We start from the raw sequence: 18,314 nt of genomic DNA on the forward strand, positions 1-18,314 counted from the left end.
ATCTAGTCTGTAGCTTCTATACGTTTGCTAGTGTTTTTGAGTAGCCCATTCTCTGTGCTAGGGCCATTCTTCTTACATGAATTATTTTCTTTCCCTAGGATTAGAGCTATTGTCTGGTCCTTAAAACTCTTGTCATTACTATCTAGGACAATGCCACAGTGAACTGGCTCATAGTGTGGTGGGCAAGGGTAGGCAGGTTTTCTTCCAGAGCCTTCAGAATAACCCAGTCACAACTCTAACTTGGTTACTAGAAAGTCTTGCTGCTTGGTCAAGGCAGTGTTAATGATTACTGTCATCACCTCTGTCATCAGCAAAGGAATAGGAGGATGATATTTCAGCGATTGGAAATCATCACTGCTATTCCAATGTTAACCCACCCCAGGGTATACTGTTATGGTCTGAATTAAGTGAGATGTATATATACTCAGTGCTAGGGCACTTTTTGCCACATTGTCTAGAATTAGATTTAAAAAAAAATAGTGGTAGCTAGGAGAGAGCATGATTGTGGAAAGATATTAGATCTGGAATCCAGACATCTGGTTATAGCCTGGTGATAAACTTGTGTGAATATAGGAAAGTCACTGTACCTGAAGCAGTTCAGTGGTATTAGTATTAGGTATTACCTCACTAAGCCTGAGGTAAAATCTAGACTCAGGCATTTACTAGTTGTGAGACTACAGATGTCATTTTATCTCTTTGGGCCTCAGTTTTCTCATTTATAAAATAATGGGTGTGGACTCTGACCTCTAGGGCTCGTTTTAGTTCTAAGTCTATTAACCAATGGGCTTGCAAATTCTTTGTTTCTCATTTTATTCTTCTGTAAAATGAAGGGTTGAACTAGATGGCCTTAAAGGTCCCTTGCAGCTGTAAATGTTTGAACCTGTGATTAACAGGTGTTCACATTGCCTTCTTTTTATCTTGGCCCTTTCCTTATGCCTTTGCACCATCCTGAATGGATTGACAAGAAGGAGAGAATGAGGACAATAGCCAAATATGCCTATGAAGGAAGAAACAAAAGATTCTAGAGCTAGAGGAGACTTTAGATACCATTGAGTTCAGTTGTGTCCTAGGTTCATAGATAGAGAGAAAGACGAAACCTTGGAAGGCAGACCAGCACAACGTCTAGCCCATAGTAAGCACTTAATAAATCCTTGCTCAGTAATTTAGTGCTATTGGTACAGATAAATAGAGGGCAGATTGGTGCATCTTATCTTTAAATCTAGTTCACACCTGTTATTTTTACAGATGATGTAATTAAGTCCCAGAAGGGGTAAGGTTGGCTGATTCCAAGTTCATTGCTCTTCTATGCCACTGTAATAATAACAATAATGATTACAACAACAATAACAACATTAACATAGCGCTTTAATGATTACAAGTTGTTCCCCAGGCACTTACCATATGCTCATTTTTCATAATTTGTTGCTCAGGTAACATGCTTGTCTGCACATAATATAAATGAGCATTATTGTTAATATTATCCAGCACTTACTGGAGTGTCAGGCACATAATAAGCACTTAATAAATGCCTGCTGATTGATTATTATTGCTATTAATAATGATAAAGAGAAGAAATATCTTAATATTGAAGAAAGTAAGGGGGGTGATTATTTGTTGCATTTTGGCTGAGGTGAAATAATTGTGTGTGTGTGTGTGTTTTCTTCCTTCTGATTCTGGCTCCTAATTATAGCAGAGCAACACTTTTACCAAGGTAAGTGATCTCCTCCTGTGATTACTTTTCAATCAATTTACAGCAACAGCAACTTTTAAAAAATCTTCCAGCATGAGCAATTTGGGTTTTTGACTTGTCTGCGATTTCCTTGTACAAAACAATTGGGTTACAGTGACTCATTGGAAAAACCCAATGCAAACATACATCATGAAGCTACGTGGCTGACTTTAGTCAGTACTGAAGCCCAAGGGTTTTGTCTGCCTGATACTTGATAGGCCTATATGTGATTTCCAAAGACATTTTCATTTAGCAGACTTTTGCTCACTCAGCACTTTGCAGTAAAGTGTACTTTGATAGGTATGTAATGCCACTACCGCTTACAGATTGCACATCTGTTTTTGAAGTCTAGGATTTGAAATGCTCTTTTAAATGCTATTTCTAGGCCATGTATTAGAAATGAACTGTTGTGAAAATAGTCTCTGAAGCTATTACTTATGGTATATCACCAGTCAGCTCTGATTGAGACTAGAGAGAGTATTAATAGGACAGTATTTCTAAACATGTGTGGAATGGGTTGGAGGGACACAGATTGGCATTCTAACGATAGATAGAGGCTGTAACTGTGATTTAATTAATATAGGGCATTTATGGGTGAGTAAACTTCATTTATCAATGCATATTGACCCCTTCTCTGCAACTTAGTGTCTTAGAGAGCTGCCTAGAGGTCTTCAAGGCAATTTACCTATGCATACAGTATGTGGCAGAGATGAGATCTGAACCCAGGTATATCTTACTCTGTAGCTATCTACTAATTCTTATATGCTGTCTCTCATACCTAAATAATTCTTCTTTCAAAACCAAGACCATTTTATATTGATAGGGAACTCAGAATATAGCAGCATGTTAGGACCTAGAGGAGTTGAGAGCCCCTACAAACATCCCAATGAAGTTCTAAAAATGATATACAAAAACAGAAATAGCTATAAGCTTCTCCATCCAGTAAGATTCCACAAATGATTGCCATAATTTCTAGCTTCTTTTAAGTCCCAACCAAAATCCCATCTTGTGCAGGAAAGCCTTCCCCTAACTCTCTTAATTCCTGCGCCTTCCCTCTGTTAATTATTTCCTATGCATCCTTTATATAGCTTGCTTTGTATATATTTATTTGCATGTTGTCTCCCTCATTAGATTGTAAGTTACTTGAGGGCAGGGACTGTCTTTTGTCCCTTTTTGTATCCCTAGTGCTTATTTGTGCCTGGAACGTAGTAAGTGCTTAATAAAATATTTATTAACTGGTTGATTATCCTGCAGACACTTGGAATGAGACAAGCCAGGGTAGGCTGATGGCAAAGTGTACAAAAAGCCCAGCCACACAACAAAAGTCAAGGCAAGACTAGTGCCCACTACTAGGCCCAGGCATCTCAAACCTCACCTATAAAAGATGATAGGGTCAGACCAATGTAAAGCAGCCCATGCTCAATCTATGGTGAGACAGCTAAATTTGTGTCCAGAATAGGGGCAAGTCAGCCTGAGTCTCAACCACAGAAGAAACCAGACTGGATCAGTGCCCGGATAACCTATATATGAGTCATAGCAAGAGATGGGACTAGACTTGTGCTGAGGCAGCCAATGCATGAACCATGGCCTAGGTGGTTTTCACCCAACCCTAAGACCATCTGCTCTGCTCTTGAACAACAAAGGACCATAATCCTAACTCAACTCCTGGGGAGGCTCAGCACCTAGGCATCTCATATCTACACTAGTATTCACAGCAGTAGAAAGGACCAACATACTACCTGGCAAACAAAGTACATGGCCTCTTGCAGAATTTCTACTACCAAAATAAACAACATCTGTGTGGGGCCTGTCAAGCTCACAGAAAGAAGTAGAGACAACTCGAGATTCAGAACTATGCAATGATAAAGAGACAGAAGTAATCAAGGCCGAAACCTAAGATGACCTACCAATAGACTATGTCTAAACCCTGGAATTCCTGCAGAAAGTGGAGGCCAATCTTATCCACAGCACACAAAATCAAGCAGAACCTGTACATGTGATCCAAGAGTACAGGAGTTAGCAGAGTACTCCCTAAGCACGATACCCCAGTGCAGAAACTGAAGATATGAGTAAATGGAAGAAAACACCAAGCACAGTGCAAAAATCTTATGGACCAAGAAGCCCAAGATATAAACCCCAAAGAAAAGATTAATTCCACATGTCCTAAGAAAGCCTCAGAGGAAAGTATGTTCCATCCACAAGGATTACAAGACTACCTGGAAGAAATGAAGCAAGAGATAAAAAATGTAGTATTAAATCAAATGAGAGGGAAGAAGAAAAAATGGCTGAGGGAATTAAGAGGTTGTGGTAAACTTTGACTCAAGAATTGGCCTTCCTAAAAATTAGAATAAGATAAACAGAAATGAATGATTGCATAAGAAAAATATTTAAAACAAAAAAGATTTTAAAAAGTAGAAAATGTAAGGTGCATATTATCTGAAACAATAAAGCTAAAAATGGGTGGAGAGAAAATCTAAGAAGCTTTAGATAACCTGAAAATCATGACCAAATATCTTACATACCATATTTTTATAAATTGTAAAAAACTGACTAGATCTATTAAAAGCAGAGGAAAAAGTAAAAATAGGAAAAAAACACACTTGCTACCTCCTAAATGAATCTCCAGAAGTAAAACTCCCAAGAAAATTGTCACCAAAATCCAGTTTCCAGGTCAAAGAAAAAAACACTACAAGCAGCCAAAAAAATTAAAGACAAAGGAGCCACAGTCAGGATCCCAAAAGACTTGACGGTTGCCGCTATGAAGGAGAGGACAGCTTGGAATATGATATTCCAAAAGGCGAAAACAAAATGATTACAATGAAGAATAATCTTTCCCATAAGACTAAGTATAATCCTGAAGTGGGGAAAAAAGATTAAGTAAAATAAGACTTTCTAGTATTTCCAGCAAAAAGTCAAGAATCAAGTAAAACTTTAAAATGCAAATGCAGGAGTCAAGGAAAATGTAGAAAAATATGTTTGATTAATTGGAAAGGATTATAGAATGGTAACTATTTACATTCTAACAGAGAAAAAAATGTCCCCAAATCCTAACATGTTAAACAGTTATAGAGAAAGTTATATATGATGCAAAGAAATCTTGGGAATGTTTTTTTTTTCTGTTTTGGTGGTCTTAAGAGAAGACAGTGATAGGGGAAAAGGAATATGCTGAAAAAGAAGGGAGAGAGCTTAATATTTCCCATTATGGGGCTACATGAGGTGAAGAGTATACAAAGAAAAAAGGAAGAGTAGTGGGAATAGGCATGCCAACAAACTCATTTTTAAATCAGAATTAGAGATAGATTCATACATTACCATGCACACTTACATACACACTGTTAAAAAATGATTTCTCTTGGTAATCTGTATACTGGAGACTCGGAGCTTCACCTTACCAGCCTTCTGACCAAAGTTCTCCAGAAGGACTTCTCTGATAATGAGACTGCATTGAATCTTCTTATTTTGGTCAAACTCTAACCCAGGCCTGAATTGATTTTATCCTACCCAGGTTGGGTGGAGACAGGCCCAAGACTGGGGGTGGTATTTCCTTTGATGGGAGGCAATATTGGCCCATGTGGACTGTGATCTAAAGCACATACTCAAGGCCTCATTTTAATATGACCTACCTCCTAGTGTGTTGACCAATCATGGTTGATTGGCCCCCCTTGAGAACACCTACTTTTTGAAGGGCATGTAATGCTGTACCCCAAAATCCCAAACTGAGCCAGTTTTGGACTGAACTCCCATGCAATTCATGCTAAGCCACTTTGAGAAATTAAACCATGGACACATCTACCCCAATTTTGTTTGTCTCTTAGAGCAGACTCTGGTTCAGATTGGGGTTGGTGGGGTTCAGGGTTCACAACACACATATCCAAGCACACAAAGAATTTATGTAGAAATACATTAAACAGAGATAGCAGTAGGGGCAGCAAGAGAAATAAAGGAGGTTTAAGAGAAAGAGCAGAAGAAATGATAGAGTATTTCATAAAACAAACAACTCCAATTGAGATAGAGTAATTAAAAGAAAAGTATAAAGGAATAAAAACTTGGGACAAGGAGAAAAAAAGAGGGGCAATAGAGCTGAAGCAGCTGATTTCAATTATAGGTATAAAATACTACCACTATACATTCAATTATCTTTAATTATAGATCACTGTGTTAAGAAAATTTCTTTTTCATCACCTTTTAAAGATGGAAGCAGAGAGAAAAGAAAAAGCACAAGAGGACAAGAAGAATGGAAATACATGATTAATAGTCATAATACTGAATATGAATTGGATGAATTAGCTCATAAAATAGGAGGATAGTTGAATGGATTGTTAGGTGAGAACAAAAAATTCCTAAACTGAAATAATTTCAGAAGTTTATTAATTCATTTAGCAGAAAGGATAGCCTAAGTAGGTGACTTTTATATAGGATTCCAACAAAGGAGTGAAGAAACAATAGCTGATTGGTTAATACATAATATGAATAAGGTACATAGATTACTTGAGCTTCATATAGATTAACTAAAATGTACTCAGGAAACCAGAAATTAACTGGAACTTCCAAATGTCAATCTTTGGGTCCCCTGAAGTTTTGGGAAGTCAGTATGACCTGGGTGCCCAAGTTAAGCATTAAAGTAGTCTGGTCTCTAAGCAATGCATGTCTAGTTTCTCGTTATGCAAGGTTAGATTTGAACAATGAAATAATCTTTCCTTTAATTTAGTACTTAGTAAGTTTACCTAAAATTAAATAATACATACTTTTATCTACATTAGAAAACAGAATCATATATGCATATATATCCACACACATTATATATACATATATGCATATGTATATGCATATAAGAAACACACTTGAAATATACACATTCATAGAGGGATAAATAGGGGCTGGAACAAAATTTTTATGTTTCAAGTGACTTTTACAAAGCAGAGCATTCCTTCAGACAAGGAAGTCAAAAGTAGGGAATAAGCAGGGATAATTAGGGAAACTACATTATGCTTAAAGGTGCTGTAGATAGCAATTCAATATCAATACTTAACATATATACTCTGAATGGTATAGTATTTAAATACTTAAATACAAGGTAAATGATGATTAATAGTTAATCTAAAATAATAAAACCATATTAATAAGAATCTTAGCATATTCTTTTCAGACCTATACAAATCTAAACAAAAGATAAACAAGAAAATTTAGAATCTGAGTGGACATGTAAAAAAATGCTACATCTCTGGCAATTACTCAGTGGAAGCACAAATACTTTACATATTTCTTGGGTGGACATGGTGCCTTTATAAAAACTGATCATGTTTTGGGGTACAAAATCTTCACTGAAATGAAGATTTCATACATACCTACATACAGAAAGTTAGAAATATTGAGCACATCTTTTACTATCCACAATTCAATAAAAAATAAGACCAACAACAGGCCTTTGAAGAAACAACCAATATTAATTGGAGACTAGATAATTTTAAATAATTGGGTGGTCAAAAATAAATTATAGAACAGAAAAGTTTATTAAAAAAGTCGAGTGAGAAAACAGATAAACATATGTGGGATGCCATTAAGTAGTTCTTGAGGAAAATTTGTATCTCCTAACAGTTTCTTCAACAAAAGAGGGACAGAACAGAACAATAAATTGGGTATGCAAGTAAAAAAAAAATCACAAAAACCTACAAATCAAAATCCCTTTAAATATTAAAGTTGAAATTCTGAAAAAAAAATTGTCTTATTAAGATCATGTGGAATTGGCAAGTACAAACAAGAACAAAGTCAAACCTATGAACTATGATAGTGATTGAATATAGGTTTTTGGAGGACTTGTTATTATACAGTAATAATTGAAAGGAAGGAATTAAAAAAAACCACCTCATTTACTGTGCCTCTCATCTCTGGAGATAAAATACTAAAAAGTAAACAGTCTTTGCCCTCAAAGAGCTTATACTGTACGACTGTGCACAAAAAAGATTGGTGGCTATGGAAGAGCACTACCAGGTTTCAACTTGACTGGAACAAGTGGCCACTCCCAGGTTAAGTTCATCACCTCTAATCTTATGACCAAGAAGCTATCTCAAACCTTGACTGACACCACTTCCTTCAGCTTCCCCTTTGATGGAATGTGGAGCACCAAAGGCTTCCCAATACTTTCCTTTATAGAGGGCAGAAACTGGACTTTGATCCTTGGCATCTGCCACTCTGCCTGTTTTCAACTCCACAGGACAAGATGTCCTTGTACCAGGTACTTTCTATTATCCCCTTTCCCTGCTTTTCTTCCTCCTTTTGTATATTGTCTCTCCTTTTCAGATGGTAAGCTCCTTGAGTGCAGGGACTGTATTTCTTTTGTATCAATTGTATCCCTAGCACTTAGCATAGTGCCTGGCAAATAATAGGTACTTAATAGATGTTTATTGGATTAGATTGGGAAAATAATAGGGACAGTGGCTGGGCTTTGGGAAAGTGATTGACAAACCCTGAGTACATTGGTAAAGTTGATTTGATATTTGTTGATGGTTCTAGCATTGGGGAAGGAGAGTGGACAAGAAGAGTACCCTCATGGGGGATGGGCAGTTGAGAAGGAAGAAGAAAAGGAAGCAAAGGAAGAAGAAAAAGAAGAAAAGAAAAGAAAAAGAAGAAAAGAAAGGAATCTGTAAATTCAGGAGTGAAGCATTGCTGGGGCTTTTCCTGAAATAGTGATCCAGAGAGAAAGTCACCGTCCATTTGACAAAGATGAGGTAACTTAGGGTAGTTAGAAGGAGTATATACAGACAGTAGGCACCAGTGTGAGTTGAATATGAAGGGATGCTATGTTCCTCTTTTTTCTTCCTTCAGCTTTTAGGACCTCATATAGCAGTTGGTGTTGAAATTAGATCCAGTTCAATTGCAATGCCCATGTGAGCAAGTAACAGTAATAGGAACAATGGGTTGACCAGAGGAAACAGAAGATAGAGTTCCTGTTCCAAAGAGGCTTACAATTTTGGGGGAGAGGGGTTAATTAAGGAATGTTTTTCTCAGTATTTATCAAATACAAATTATTATACAAAGACCCTTTTTTACCCAACAAATATTCTTCATCTGTAAAATAAGGTTTATGTTTCATTTGAAGTATTATAAAATTGGAGAGGTATGGTACAATGGATTGAATGAATGGATAAATAAATGAATTAAAAAAAACAGACTGATGGCTAATAGTAGCAAAGTACTGTGCTGATCACTGAGGATACAAATCAAAATCAAAAAGTAAGAGTTCCTGCCCTTTTTTCTCTTTTTTTTAGGTTATCCATGTGTAGTCATGCAAAACATATCCATAGTAGTCATGTTGTAAAAGAAAACATAGACCAAAAAAAAAAAAAGAAAACAAAACTCAAGAAAAATCAAGTAAAAAAAAATAAAGTATGCTTCAATCTGTATTCAGATACCATCAGTCCTTTCTCTGGGGATGGATAGCATTTTTCCTCATAAGTCCTTCAGAGTTGTCTTTGATCATATTGCTGAGAATAGCTAAGTAATTCATAGCTGATCATCTTACAATATTGCTGTTAATTTATACACAGTGCATTTCACTTTGCATTAGCCCATGCAAGTCTTTTCAGGTTTTTCAGAGGGCATCCTGCTTGTCATTTCTTATAGTAGAATAGCATTCCATCACAGTCACATACTACAACTTGTTCAGCTATTCCCCAACTGATGGGTGTCCCATTAATTTCTAATTCTTTGCCCCCAGAAAAGAGCTGCTTTTTTTGTAAAATAGTAAGATAGCTTTCCATACCCAGTTGAGTGTGTATATTATTTCCTCCTTAAGCCAAATCTGATGAGAGTAAGGTTCACTCATTCCCTCTTACCTCCCCCCTCTTTCCCTCCTTCTCTTTTAAGTGAGATAACAACCCATTCTGTCTTTACTTTTCTCCCCCAGTACATTCCTCTCATCCCTTAATTTTATTTTTTAGATATCATCCCTTTACATTCAACTTAACCTGTGCCCTCTGTCTCTACATAATCCCTCCACCTATTCTAATAATGAGAAAGGTCTCATGAGTTACAAATATCTTTTTTTTTTCCATGTAGGAATGTAAACAGTTTAGTAAGTCCCTTATGTTTTCTCTTTACTGTTTACCTTTTCATGCTTCTTTTGAGTTGTATTTGAAAGTCAAATTTACTATTTAGCTCTGGTCTTTTCTCAAGAATGCATGAAATTCTTCAGTCTCATTGAATGCCAGTTCCCACTGCCCCCCCCCACCCATGGATTACACTCAGATTTTAATCCTAGCTCCTTTGACCTCCTGAATATCATATTCCAAGTCCTCCAATTCCTTAATGTAGAAGCTGCTAAATCTTGTGTTATATTGATTGTGTTTCCACAATACTTGAATTGTTTCTTTCTGGCTGCTTGCAATATTTTCCCCTTGACCTGGGAACTCTGGAATTTAGCTATAATATTCCTGGGAGTTTTTCTTTTGGGATCTCTTTCAGGAGGTGATTGGTAGATTCTTTCATTTTCTATTTTACCCCCTGGTTCTAGAATATCAGGGCAGTTTTTCTTGATAATTTCTTGATAGATGATGTCTAGGCCCTTTTCTTGTTCATGACTTTCAGATAGACCAATAATTTTTAAATTATCTCTCTTGGATCTATTTTCCAGGTGAGTTGTTTTTCCAATGAGATATTTCACATTATCTTCTATTTTTTTCATTCTTTTGGTTTTTATTCTATAATTTTTTGATTTGTCATAGAGTCATTAGCTTCCATTTGCTCCATTCTAATTTTTAATGAATTATTTTCTTCAGTGAGCTTTTGGACTGCCTTCGCCATTTGGCCAATTCTGCTTTTTAAGGCATTCTTCTCCTCATTGGCTTTTGGGACCTCTTTTGCCATTTGGGTTAATCTATTTTTTAAGGTGTTGTTTTCTTCAGTATTTTTTTGAGTTTCCTTTAGCAAGCTGTTGACTTGCTTTTCAAAATTGTCTTCCATTGCTCTCATTTCTTTTCCCAATTTTCTTTTACTTCTCTTACTTGATTTTCAAAATCCTTTTTTAGCTCTTCCATGAACTGAGACCAATTCATATTTTTCTCGGAGCCTTTGGATGTAGGAGCTTTGATTTTGTTGTCTTTTTCTGTGTGTGTATTTTGATCTTCCTTGTCACCATACTAACCATTTCTATAGTCAGAATTTTTCCATCGTTTGCTCATTTTTCCAGCCTATTATTTGATTTTTAACTTTTTGTTAAAGTAGGACTTTGTTTCCAAAGTGGAAGGTGTTCTGTCCCAAGCTTCAGGTGTTTTGTGCAGTTGTTTTCAAAGATATTTCTAGGGATCTGTAAGCTTTCACTTCTTCTAAAGTGGTTTGCTCTAAGAAGAGTTGTTTACTACTCCCCTGGCCTGTGCTTGGGTCTGTGAGTGACCACAAGCACTGTTTTTTGCCCTGTAACTGTGAGAAGGGTTCCCCCCTCCAGTGTGGCCATAAGCTCTGTTATGCTAGAACTCCTCCTTGCCCTGGGACTGCCACCCAGGACTGCGATCTGAATCTGAGTATGGGCAAAGCAACAGAATCCTGCCTCAGTGTTATCAAAAAGACCCCTGGAATCTCCAAGTGATCTGTTATTTGACCCCCTAACCCATCTGTGGGCTGATAGCTCCAGAAGGAGCCACTGCCACTGCTGATTCAGTCACTCCCAATTCTTGCTCCTGGTTTTCTGTGGCCAGGGCCATGTTGGCTGGACCTTCACTGGACTGTGCTCCACTCTCATCCAGGGGTGACACATTTTTCCTGCTGGCCTTCTAAGTTTTCTTTGGTGTCTGTAGGCTGAGATGTCTGGAAACTGCCCCTGCTGCCACTGATTCTGTTGCCTGATGTGTGCTCTGAGTTTGCTGGGGCCCAGTCTGTACTGGTGTCACCTGTGCTGGACTGTGCTCCTCTCTCATCCTGGTGCAACAGACCTTTCCTGCTGATCTTCCAAGATGTCTTGGGCTGGGAATTTGTTTCACTCCCTCTTTTTGTGAGTTCTACTACTCTAGAATTTGTGTAGAGTCATTTTTAAAAGGTATTTGGAGGGGTTTGGGGGAGAGGTCAGGTGAGACTCTGCTTTTTCTCCACCATCTTTGACAGTTCCTGCTTTTAAAGAGTTCACATACACATAATGGGAGCAACAACACATAGGAAAGGTTTCAGCTGCAAGTCAGATGGAAAGGTCCTTTGAACTTCTTTAATGTAATTTTCACTGATAAAATCATATCAGTTTCTGAAATGAAATCATTTTTTGAAAATTTCTGGATCTTTGTTAGCTATGGGTGACACACCTGCTTGAGTGGTTGCTAGGCTGCCAGGTCACCAACATGGCTCCCCAGGTCGATGGCTGGGAGTCCTGGGCTGGAAGCATTGCTGTTCCAAAGATAAAGCTGTTCTGGAGCCAGGAGGATCTGGGTTCAAGTCTCTCCTCTGTTCTATATAGTCTGCATAACCCTGGGAAATTGACTTAACTTCTCATTTCTCTGGGTATTTCACAAGAATATAAATTGCAGAAGTATTGACCTGCATTACTAACTAGAAATTCTTTATATCAAAGAAATCACTGGTCTAGTGTTTATCCCTTCTCCTACAGAATCTGGGATTAAAATGAGCAGCCTCAGGAGGTATTGGGTTCCTCAGTATTAGAAATGTTCAAGCTAATTGGAGGAAAGCATGTGTATAGGTGAAACAGATTGTTTATCTCATGCTACAGAATAGCTCTAATAACCAACCAGAGATGTTTGACCACCATAAAGGGGTATGAAGTATCTAGATAAAGGATTAACAGTGCTAATGTAAAATCTGCTTTTAATCTCATTAGAATAATGACAACGTTGTTAATAGTTCACACATATATGACATGCTATGGGGTCTAAAGTACTTTCCTCATAATGATCATGTGAGGTATGAACATAGTGTTGTTACCTTGTGATTAAATGAAACTCAAGTTTAGGAAGTTACTTAAGAGACTGACTGATGGCACACCTTAGAAAATATCAGAACTGTAAGGGGAATCTCCATCCCCAGACTTTATGTAGTGCTATTTTCCAACTAAACATTTTTGAGTGATACCAAATGTTTTTTTTGTTCCATGAACCCCTTTCAACAAAAATAAAAAAAATGTGCTGTGACCCTCTAGGGTAATTTTACATACTGTTCTTAATGTATTAGATTTATTAAATGCTTACAATGATTAGAATGATAGTATTTGATCCCCAAAGCTCCAAATTAAAATTTACATTATATAATTATAATCATGCAATATAAATTTTTTCTGACTATAACTATAAAAACTCAGTATAAAATTATAAGACTAATTATGGCATAATTATGAATGTTTTATGTGGAATACTTTGTAAAAATTAAAAGAAGTAATGCAGCAAGACCTCGTATGCTTACTATTATCTGCAAGACATCATATTATATTTCTTTATTTTAAAATTTTGCTGAATATCAATGATATTTTAATGAAAATTACAACTTGTAGATGCTTAACATAATAAATTTAATTTATATTTTGGACTTTTTCACCTGAACAAAGTTTTGCAGTATTTGTCTCAAAACCAAACACCATTTTAAATCTGGATCCACATGGAATTTATTTCTGTAACCTGATTTAAAAAGCGTAAAATGAAAATGTTCACACACACAAATATGTAGTAGAAAATGGTAGGATAATTTTAGAAGCTCTCTTGCTAAAAGATGGAGATTCATTTTTTTTATTTTTGGTCACCTAACTAATCAATGAAAATGAATAGTTTTTTGTCATTCTTTGTGACTCCATTTGGAGTTTTCTTGGCAGAGATACTAGAATGGTTTGCCATTTCCTTCTCCAGCTCATTTTATAGATGAGGAAACTGAGGCAAACAAGGTTAAGTGACTTGCCCCCAGGGTCACACAGCTAGTAAGTGTCTAAGACTGGATTTGAATTCAGAAGGTGAGTTTTCCTGATGCGAGGCCCAGCATTCTATCAGCTATGCCACCTAGCTGTCCTACTTATATGCTACAAGATTCTCTTATGCCAGAAGCAAGGTAATTTTTTTCAGTGCAACTGATAAAGGGAGGAAAATGCCCAAAAAGATATGCCTCATCTTAAATAAAAATAAATCTGACTTTGACCCTCCCCCTTTCTTGCTGCTGCTACTTTTGGGAGAACTAGGGGGAGAAAACAGTAGATCTGACTTTCTAATTTGGGGAACGAAAGACACCATTTTGGGGTTTTCTTGGCAGAGATACTGGGGTGGTTTGCCATTTCCTTCTCCAGTTAGATGAGAAACTGAGGCAAACAGCTTAAGTGACTTGACCAGGGTCACACAGCTAGTAAGTATCTGAGGCCAGATATGAACTCAAGGAGATGAATCTTCCTGACTCTAGGTCTGACATTCTATCCACTGTGTCACCTAGCTGCCCCATAAAATATTTACTTTTCTAGTAGGTAATGACAGTGACTGCATTAAATGAAAAAATAGTATAATTGAAAATATGCTAATGAATGAAATGGCAATTAAATGAAAGTATAATAATATGATATGAAAATATCTTAAAATTTAATTGCACATATCCTTTCATTTTAACAATATTTACACATAAACTAACCTTTGTCAGGAAAAATTCTCTTCTGATGTCTTTTCTTTTACCAATGGTACACATTCTCATAGTACTGAATTACTGATCAGGGTTGAGAAACAGTTCTTTTGAAAATCCTCCAAACAGAAGAATAGTAATATAAGTGAAGGATAAGTTGAAATAGGGGAATCATCCTAATATTGTAATTAGAGGCAAAATAAAGTTTATTTCTGAAGGATGTTTGTGATGGTTCACAATAGTTTCAAGATGGCTTATAATGTGCATGCCTAGTAATCATGATTTTCCTGTAGCCCTGATGTTTGTGCTACAAGAATGTGAAGGTTCCTACCATCTTGTTCATATGACTTCATAGTTGATGAGGTTTGATTAGAGGATATCAGAGAGGAATGAGGGAACTATTCTGGTCTAGTGTACAGAATGCAAATGCATGTGTCTGACCATCCATTGGAAATTGGTTTGCATTTGATGACAGGTTGAGAAACAGCAACAATACCTTGCACTTGGCCAGAAGCAGTCAGTTTGATATAATTATTGTACAGACACCAAATTCATTCTGCACACGGTCATGATGGTTTAAAAAAAACAGCAAAAACAAACCTATAATGATTCAAATATGCACATGCTTTTATGGTCATAGAGGAAAAAATATATTCATAACATAATTAGGCAATTATTTACTGTTTAAAGATATATTAAATAATTTTTAACACTAACCCTTTGGACCATGGTTATGAAACGCCAAGAGGTTCTTGAACTGCTAAATGAGAATCACTGCCTTATAGTTTCCCATCATGACAGCCCTCATTTGGATATGCAAATTCCATTTTGTTTGTTAAATCAATCCAATTATTTGGTAGACGCATAGTTCAAGAGGTATTATTTCTCATCTGTAAAATGAATGGTAAATCAGATATTCTCCAAGCTGCCTTCCAGCTCTCACATTACACTGTTTTATGATTCTACATCCTGATTTTAGAAAACCTTAATTACTTATGATTTACCTGTTTGTTCCTTTGGGTTATTGTCTTTAGAATCATTTATATTTATACTCAGGCTACTGAGTTTTGCATTACTGTCCTGAAGCCATGAACCCAGTCTACCTGTAGGAGATAATCTGATTCTCATTAAATTAGAAAATTGATTAATTCTGATTATTCAAAATCCATCACAGAGATTGCAGCCCTCCAACATTTTTTAAGTGCTCAATTTTATAGGAACAAATGTGCTTGTGTAGGAAGGGGCAGCTCCCCATGAGCTCCTTTAGAAACTATTACACCATTTAATTAAAAACATTTACTTACATGTTTACTTCCTGCTGCTTGTCTTACTCCCATTAGAGAGCTTTAAAATGTTTTCCTTTTCCAATTGTATCACTTTGCACACTGTTTGTCCAATATTGATTCCCCTTTATGATGTGGTCTGAATGCAGCTGACGGCTGTTTTGTTTCACAACTTTGATTCATGCAGCTCCTGTTGCTGCCAAAGTATTTCTTTGTGTACTAGTTTCATCAATTGACCTCAGCACAGCTCTGGGAACAGTATTTATTTAATGGCTGCAGCTGGGGGAGCACAGAACATCTTTTCCATATTATGCATTGTGCTTCTATAGACTTTTCATCTGAAATCTCAAAGTACTTTGGAAATGTCTTAATTAAAGTCACACGACATCCCTGTTGAGGAATGTATAATTATCCACACCTTAGAGACACAGCAATCAAGGTAAAGGGATTTGCCTAAGGTCAGATAGGGAGTTATTAGTTATTCCAGTGTTAAAACATGGTGATCACTTGTCTCCTTTTCCTGGATATAAATATTACTGGTGATTATATTCCTCCCTTTCTTTTTTTTTTTAATATTTTTAAAAAATTTTATTTTTTCTCTATCACCAGAATCTTAACCTGCATCCCTCCCATCTTCTCCCAGAGAGCCACCTCAGAAAACAAATTAAAACAAATTTTTAAGAGGGTGAAAGTGGAAGAGAAAAAGTCAGCAAAAATGAACGCACACACAAACTCCCATCTCTGCAAAGTGGTGAGATAACAGTCTTTTCTGATCTCTCCTTTGGGGATGTGTTTTTCTATTTAATTCTGCCACATTCACTATTGTCCTGAGGTTATTTTTTAAAAAAAAATTTTTGTGAGGCAACTGGGGCTGACTTGCCCAGGTTCACACAGCTAGTAAATGTCCAGTGTCTGAGGCCAGATTTGAACTCAGGTCCTCTTGACTCCCAGACAGAAGCTCTCTCCACTGTGCCACCTAGCTGCCCTTGGAGGTTATTCTTAACTTGAATTTTTAGTGGTCTTAAAAGCTGCCTCAAGAAGGGAGAGAGTAGGAAGGTGTAGATCAACTGACTTTCGTAGTGTGAAGACTTCCCTTGTATCCAGCTAGCCACTTGAGAAAAAGAAAAACAGGAGAGAAAGTGGGAGAGAATTTGAGAAAAGCCCCAGAGGTAAGTGATGGTTTCACCATCAATCCCCTTGTAGCATTTCTGATGGTCACTGGCAGGCTCTAGAGTCTGAGTGCACATTAGCTGCCTTGGATTTCCTGCTGGCATTGGGAAGTGGCACTCCCTCAACTCAACCTACAAAGGTAAAGCTTATAAAAGGAACTGCAGCTGGCTTGTATGTCTGGCTTCTCCCATCTGGCACATTCTGACTTGCCATTGCTTGGTATCTGGGAGTCAGGTGGGACCCTGGGATACGAAAGGTCATCTTTAAAACCTCCCAATTGTCCTAGGACAACTGAGGGAGGTGCAAATAATTCTTCATCAGAACTCCCTTCACTTTCGCGGCTTTCTGGGTCACTAGAAGCAGACATGATGCCCACCATTATCCAAAGTGGAGCTTGAAGGTGGGGCTCCGTGATCTGTCTGCTGACTTGCTTCACTCTCTTTATGCACTTCTTCCTCTTCCTCTTCCAGTTCTACAGCATTTGTGTAGCTCTGTTCTAATTCAGTTTGCATGTTGTGAAGGTGGGAGCCACCAGCGTGCATTCCTTGTTCTTGGAGTTTGACATAGCCACTGCTGTTGATATCATTGGCACAACCATCATGGCTGTGATGGTCACTGGGATCCCTTTTGCTGGCACACTTCTCAGTGCTGTCATCAGAATCATCACCACCACTGTCATCACTGCTCTTGTCTTTGTCATCAGTCTGGTTGGCGGGGGGGAGGTCAGGACACATAAGGGCATCTTCCAAGTATTCGAAATTTCTTGTGACACAATGGGGTGGTGAAGGAAGCATGATGAATTCATCAGAACTCTGTTCACTTCCACTGTTTTCTGGGTCACTTGTAACTGTCATGGTGTCCCCTATGGTCAACAAGGATCCTGAGAGTGAGGCTTCATTTTCTTCAGGTCGATTTCTTGATTCCTTCTCTTTCTGTAATTCTCCTTCCTTCTCTCCCATTGCCAAACTTCACTTCTTTCTACAGTTTGTCTTTTGGAGTTCTGAAACATTTCTGCTTAGAAAGTGGAGGTAAGCACTGTACGTTGCCTTTCCCTAGAAGTTGGACTTTGATGTCCTTACTGGGAGGCTTCTCAGGGGGGACCAGAGATCCAACTGCAGTCTCTGCTCTGAGCAGGAATCACTCTATTCCTCCCTTTCTTCTGACTTCCCTTACACCTCTCTTTCTTGAAATGACCTTGCTTCAAGACTAGCAATCCATTTACCTGACTTATTGATACCATCTCCTTCTCTCCTCAAAACCCTGGTGTCTAAACTCACTCTTAAATTATGTCTCATTTAAGCTTTTTACTCAGGCTTCTTCTAGGTGTGTTCAAATACACATGTCTCTTTCCCCCACTGTGCTAAAAATCCTATCCCTTAAAGACCTTACCTTTGCTTCCTCTCTCACTTTTCATTTATATCTCAACCCATTGAATATACTGTCCATTTCCTCTGCTTCCATTTCTTCTCTTTTAGCACTATCTTTGGCTACATCCAAGGTGGATCCTTTCTGCTAAGACTAATCATTTATTTTAACAAAGATACCATGCATTCACA

Source organism: Vombatus ursinus, unplaced genomic scaffold (assembly GCF_900497805.2).
Source record: "Vombatus ursinus unplaced genomic scaffold, bare-nosed wombat genome assembly UNPS02014870.1, whole genome shotgun sequence".
Taxonomy (NCBI): Eukaryota; Metazoa; Chordata; class Mammalia; order Diprotodontia; family Vombatidae; genus Vombatus; species Vombatus ursinus.